General features: G+C 44.8%; 1 protein-coding gene across 1 annotated transcript in view; it reads right to left on the reverse strand.

Annotated features, from left to right (window-relative positions):
- Positions 1-7,291, reverse strand: part of HDLBP (high density lipoprotein binding protein) — a 38,918-nt gene extending 31,627 nt beyond the window's left edge. Inside the window, exon 1 of the mRNA XM_058844495.1 lies at positions 7,157-7,291. The gene's annotated coding sequence lies outside the window, so the exon portion shown is untranslated. The remainder of the gene's footprint in view (positions 1-7,156) is intronic.
- Between the last annotated feature and the right edge of the window lie 29 nt (positions 7,292-7,320).

A 7,320-nucleotide genomic window follows, 5' to 3' on the forward strand; every position in this document is an offset into this window, starting at 1 on the left:
CTCTACTAGGCCAAGCAAAAGGCTCTTCATGTGTTAGACAGAATGACATCACAGTGATCTAAACTGACAGTGAAAAACCCAGACAGTCTTCCCTTCCAAATTTGCAAGGCCACTCTAAGCCTGCTATGAAAGGAGAGAAAGAGATAGGGAGAACTCAGAGTAAAACTATCCCCTCTAATTGTTACAAATAATATTATTTTACGCTTAAAACCCCTTTTCATAACTGAATCATTTCCAGTTCTACCCTGCTCATCTTTGGGCTGAACTGGAACACAACATGAACCATTTTGCGTACAATTTTTTTGTTTTGATACCTCATGCTATGCAATCCTCCATCCATTTGGTTATTGTCTTTTGGACTAATAGAATGGTGTCCTGAGCAAAAAAAGTTTTCAAATAAAATAGAGGGGTAATGTTTCCTAAATTTGCAAGAACTTTTAACCTTCTGTAAATACTCACTGCTTGCTCTCATTTTACCCAAAGCTATGCTGCAGGCAACAGAACCATCTACTCAGGATTTTAATTTCATAAAACTTTTTATAAGAGCAAGTGTAAAAATTCAGTTTTAAGCTTCTTCAGTACTACATAACCAGCTCTACTTTCAAATAATAGTCATATCCCTAGAACTTGCTATTCTCTAGACATTCCAAGGGTCCTTGTAAGACCAAACACCGAAATTCCTGCACCAACTGCTGAAGTATTCACTTTGAAAACATAGGCATATGCACTAGCAGGTCAACCATAATATATTCCCATTCCCACTCTCACCCTGCCTGCTATGGGAGCTGTTCTTTTCAGCTTTCAATTGCTCCAGTCCAGGTTTACATTCAACTTTATCACTGACACAGAGATAACAGTAAATTGATTTTCTCCTGAGCAATGGAAACAGCTGGGACCTGGTGTACAAACAGCACAACCCTGCTCTTCTCCTTTGGAAAGGCAGAAGAAGTCAGGCAGTCCACACCACCTCCAATGCCCACTGGAGACAAAAATGCCCCCCAGCTTCTGGGGCAAGCAGTAGTAACTCCACTGCAATCACTCCTGGCCTCCTGCCCCCCTGTGACTTCCCCTGGCTTTGCTTTTGTCCCTGCCAGTGGGGAAATCTTAACTCCGTCCCTTACTTCTTCCTTTTTCTTAACTTGACCCATGTACCACCCCATGCCTGAGGTCTCTGTTCCAGCCAAACAGCCTGCCCTAGGCTTTGTTTGTCACTCATCTCTGGCAAGTATCTCCAGTTTATTTTGTGAAATATCTAGTTCAATTCCCAGTGACAGAAATGCAGGGATAGACAAAAAAGCAGAAGGGAACTATCAAGTGATCCTACAGCAGGTGGTACCACCTCAGATGAGCACTGGCCATCAAGGCAGTCGGTGTTCCTCTGAAGAAAAGCCTCTGCAGATTTTTCAGCAACTTGCTGTAAAAACCTTTGAAATACCAGTCAACCAAAACTAACATGGATGGGGAAAACGAACAGGGGAGTGATGCCCATGCTCTGTGCCAATACCTGGAACCAAGCCTGAAACTTGAATGATGTAAGAAGATTATTCCAGTTATCCAATCCCTGATGAAAAACATGCCAGAGGTTACCTTTGTGACAGTCAGCTATACCTGCCTCTCCTCTAGGAGATATGATACCAGTAACCTTCATTTAAAACCAGAACTTTGACATGTTACCGGGGTCAGATAGCACTTTTATGGGCTTTGAGAGAGATCTCAACAAGCAACTATCAATATAATAACACATAGAAAAGGCTGAGGCCTGCCTCCTCCAAACAGGATTGTAATAGTCAAAACACAACAGGGCTCCGAGTCTTTCCTCCTTAAAATCCAGTTATTTGCTAGGATGTTGCTGAATTCATAGCAACAGCACACAAGTATCAATTACCATGATAGAAGGATTCCCAGAAACTCTCCTTCACAGGTATTTCTCATGCAGGTAAAAGATGTGGCATACACACAAGCTGTATGGATACACACAAGTTGTGTATGGATACATTTACCAGAATCACACTGCCATATATTTATAAGCAAGTTCCTTACAAAATTCTGTTTCTTGGTTTTGCTTTGTTTCCTTGTTTTCATGCTTGAGTTTGTGTTGTTGTTGAGGTCTTTTTTTTTTTGGGGGGGGGGGGGGGTAGGGGGGAATGGGTGTGTCTCTTCCATTAATGCTAAATAAGTTATCTGTTCCATCCCCAAACGTCTCCCAAGTGGTTCTCTCATCACTAAAAAATTGTCAGTAAAACAGCAAAACTGGTGCTGGAAAATAGTTCCAGACGCTACTGTGGAGTGTAAGAGAATCTGGTACTACTTCTATTCTGCGTCAACAAGTAAATCCATTTTATTTTGCAATTAAATTAAACAACATCATTTAAGGGAGGTCGCATAAATATGACTGTACTATTCAATCCTCTCAAAGGCAAAACTTTTCCTGTGAGTCACCATTTCTTTGTGTCTTGCAGCTAACCAATCCCTTCCCTTCTAGTGCAGTTTTTCCAATGAAGTTAAACTCATTATGACTTCCTCTAGATGAGCCTTTTGTGATCCATCTTTTCTCTCAGGTTTCTCCCCGGTTTCTTTTCTGCCTGCTGCTTTGCAAGTGCCTCTTTTGTGCCTCTAGCTGGACATAACTCCTTGCTCCAACCCCTGCTCCTCACAAAAGAGGGACATGCTTCCCTCGCTGCCTCAGCAACACAGCCAATTCCCACAGGCCAAGCAGCTGTGGCCAAGGTCAGCCCTCTGCACCCACACGAGTACTGGTGTGTGTTTAAGTTACTTACATGCTAATATATCTAGCAAGAATTTGAAAAATATTAGTAGGTATCTTTGAGGCTGGAAAGATCTACCAGATGGAAGATTCAACAACATAGAATCAGTCATGAGAGACAAGTGAAGTCTTCACTAGCAGGATCAAAGAAAAGTGTCCGAATTATATGGCAGCTGCCAGAAATGATTCCTGTACTTCTGCAAGATTGCTGGGAAAATATTAGCTCTTGTGTAGGTAGAAACACCAAAGATCACCTTAATGAAGGACAAATTAACTAGTTCAGCTTTAACACACCTTTTTTATGAAACAAACTCAAAACACCAATCACAGCCTGATTAGTGTTGCAATTAAAACCTTAAATACATAAATCTTCTAGCAACTCACATTTTCCCCCTTGCACTGGCTGGAACTTTTCCTCCTCATTTATTGATACATCTTTTTCCAACCTGACTTTCTGATTTCCTTCCACTGAAGTCATACCATGAGAGCTAAGGAGCAACATGAGCTCACAGAAGGAAGATGCAGAAAAAGATCATTAGGCATTCAGGACTTACCCATTTAAAGATGGGAATGCAAATCACAAGATTTTAATAGACTGTTTATATCCTAAAAACCCACTTTCTCTTAAAGCTAAAGGACAGATAAATATAAATACAAACATAAATCTCTCAGGTGTAATTCCATATCCAGGATAAGCCAGTAAGTAACCCAAAATTGTTCTTCTAAACCTAAGAATTTCTCAGATGGAAAGTGATCTTCAAACAAACCCTAGATTCTTGACACAATACTATATTCTTGACTTAATGACCAGTCTAGCATGAACACCTGGAGGCCAGAGACCACTTCCAGGTGTCTTAAGTCCTCTGCAATCCCTTCCTCAAGAGGCCCTATTGACCAGGGCCCTCTCTTCCACCCCAAATGCAGTCTCACAGGCCACAATCAACACCACAGACTCTGTAGGAATAGCTACTAGACCAAAGGCTTCAAAAAATAAGGAAAATAAATAAACACGAGTAAAGCCCAACAAGCTACACAACAACATTCTGTTTTCAAAGGCAGGGTAATTAGGAAGAGGAACAAAGGCCGCATCCTGCAGCTGAGTTTTAGTTTCCTATCTCTTCTTTATCTGTTTTCATATTTTAACACAGTAACACCTACTTAATTCTTGTGCAGACACACATTACAGAAGTTCTACAGGCTCTGGGCCTCTCAGTGCTCCTGGACAAGTCAGACTTGTTACCTCCTGGATAAACACACCTTTCTGTCTGCTTTAAAAACTCTGTTGCAACTTCTTCAGTGGTGCACAGAATCCCAGAATCACAGACTGGTTTAGGCTGGAAGGGACCTTAACCACCATCCAGTTCCACGCCCCTGTCAAGAAGGGTAACCTTCCACTATGCCAGGTTGCTCCAAATCTCATCCAGCCTGACCTTAAACATTTCCAGGGATGGGGAAGCCACCACCACACTGTATTTCTTTGTCAAGACTGTAACAACATTCCCATAAGGGTTCAATGGGAACACTTGCCAGTCTTGTTATTTCACTCTGAGATTTATTTTATAAGCTCTGCACAACATAGGCCTGATGATTTCCTTTGTAGAATTCTTGACTACAAAACAAAGTTGAACCACGAGTGATTCTCTTCAAAGAGAGACATTTTCACGTAAATATGATATTCTACAGAAACCTACCATTCAAACTGCCAAAAGCCTTCCAGCTATGGTAAATGAACCATTCATTCATAAGGGGAGGTTTAGATTGGATATGGGGAAGCAGCATATGCTACCCATCAGTCACCATCCTTGGAAGCATTCAAGATGTATGGACATGGCACCCGGGGAATGGCTCAGTGGTGAATGCAGCAGTGCTGGGTGAATGGTTGGACTTGTTGATGTTGGAGGTCTTTTTCATCATAAATGATCCTATGATTCTAACCACAAACCGTTCAGTTTGAACGTTCTGGACTGGTCCCAGTGCCATTGACTACTCTGACCGTCTGACCGATAGTGATTGGATGAATTACCCAAATTTTCACAGCAGCACAATCCTAATTGCATTTGTACCAGCTTAAGAAGCTTCTATATACAAAGAGAATATATGCTTTGGAAAAGGCAGTATCACCCAAAATACTGTAACCAGTGAAACATCCTGATTTTCCTCAAAAAGGTGCAAACTGCACAGTTTTCCTTGTCTGGGATGGCTCCCACTCAGATAACCAGCCATGGAAAGCCCAAGGTTACAAAGCTCTCTTCTAAGAGACCATACTACCTGCAGAGATGGATTAATGTTTAATGGAAAAAGACCAGCTACTTGTCTAAGTAACTACTTAACCTTGACTATTTAACCTACCAAAATCAAGTTATTATTGTTACCATTATGCTGTGCAACAACCAACAACAACATTATGATCCAATTCTAGCTCAAGGGGAAGCCTCCCTCATTAGTGAGACTAATGAAAAAGTAGGGACCATAATAATCTTCAAAGTCATAAGAAGATATGTCAACTTTTTCATCCTATCAAGCAAAAGCAGGGCAGAGAAGAAAAAGAAACCAAGAGAAAAAAATCAGCCTAACTTGCAACAAAGGCGGAGACAGGAGTGTGTATCACACTACAGGTGTGGACACACCAGAATGATCTACATAGAACAAACAGGAGCAATCTTTAACTGTTTCCTTTAGAATCTAGTTGGAAAACTGTCCTTTGACAATGATCTGGACTTTGCAGCAGTGGCAAATCTCAGGCTGGCTGGTTACACTGCCTCTGCCACCCTGCAGTCACATTCCACCAGTTACTTTCACATCTAGTGAGAGCTTTTCCTGTGCCTGTCATTCTGATCCCTGTGAAACTGTACTTAATGAAAAAGGTTGTGTGCTTTTGTTGTGGATGGCTCTGCCTATGATTTGGGCCATGCTTTATGAAAATCCATGTACCAATAGGGGACTGGTTTTTTTCCGACAGTTTGTATCTAAACAGGCAAAGGGTTAGAGACACAGAGGTTTAGCAGATACACACTACGTTTCCTGCTTCACCTCTGATCTATATGTTCCTTTACTACAGACAGGGATAACCAACCCACATATTAAACAATACCCAAAATATCACTTCTAAATCAGGTTGGGGAAAAAAACCAAAAAAACAAACACAAACCATACTACTATCTGTTGTCTTCTAATTGAAGACAGTTGTCAGAATAGAACCAGTAGGAAAAATGGAGACTAAATCACCAGGCAGATTCTTCACTTACCTCACTGAACAGCAAACATGTGATAAAGCAACACAGCACAGATGAGTGTGCAGATTTTTCTCTGTCATTACACAACAGGATAAGACAAGAAATTACTCTTTCAAACACCTTGAGACTGAATGTCATTAATCTTAACTTCACAGACACAGAACTGAGTATGTTTCAAATCCTAAACCTGGTAAATTCAAGGCCCTTTCCTCATCTTACAAGTTAACTGATCTCTATATTGCAATCATTCCCAGCATAATATCCTCGCTTGCATCTTGTCTTTCAGTGGAAGAAATTACTCTTGCCAGTTATTAAACCTCTCCTACTGTTTGGGGAAAGCCATCATGGGAAGTGCTACTTATCATGAGCCATGTCAGCTATAGCTCAAGAATCATCAGCGCCCCGTGGTTAACCCTCTTCAGGGCTGCTGGATCATCCCGGTCTATAAAAAACCCGAAATAAAACCACACTGCAGGCATAGAGAGCAAGTCAGCAGAGGCTGAATCTCCCCTTGTATCATGCACAGAGGCGGCTAACGCTACCTGCAGTATTAGAGGTGAGGCCAAAACCCTCCCCCATCGCAGGCCATGGCGCAGCCTCAGCTTTAGGGACCAGGAGCAGTGGGAATGGAGACTACTGCACTTCGAGAGCCCAAAGCAGTACGGGCCCGGGGGCACAGGGCAGGACCCACCACCAGCCGAAGGTGGGGGGAAGGCGACCGCTTCCTCAGCCGCATCCCTCAGCGGCGGCGCAGGCCCAGCCGCGGCCGACCAGCCGCCGGGGAGAGAAGGGCGGCTTGACTCATGGCTTTTGTCTGCTCCTGAGTGGCCCTGGAGCGCTCCCCGCCTCCAAGGCGGCGCTGGCGGCGGAGCGGGACCTCGGGCGGCGGAGCGGGGCGGCGGGGCGGCCCCTGCGGCCCGGCTCGGTGCGGGGTGCGCCGGCGGCACGTGGCCCGCGCTGCGCCAATGGCAGCGCCCGCGACCATAGAGCGGGGCCGGGCACTCACTCCCTGCACATCCCGCCCGCAGCCCTGCTCGCCGCTGCCGCCATCTTGCTGCGGGCGACAGAACGCGCCCGGCCGCGGCGCCGGGCCCACGCCCTCCTCCCGCTCACCTGAGGCGCTCCTGCTCCCGCCCTCCCGCACCGGGCCCGGCATTACCTCTAGTCGGCCCGCAGCGAAGCCTATGCTGGGTACGAGGCCGACGGCCCGGCCGCCATCTTGGTGCAGCACAAGGGATGTGCGTGACCTACAACATGCGGGCGGCCCCGCCCCGTCCCAGCGGGTTGCTATGGGTGATGGGACGCGCGCATGCGTGCGGGGCC

Source organism: Poecile atricapillus, chromosome 8 (genome assembly GCF_030490865.1).
Source record: "Poecile atricapillus isolate bPoeAtr1 chromosome 8, bPoeAtr1.hap1, whole genome shotgun sequence".
In the NCBI taxonomy this organism is placed as follows: Eukaryota; Metazoa; Chordata; class Aves; order Passeriformes; family Paridae; genus Poecile; species Poecile atricapillus.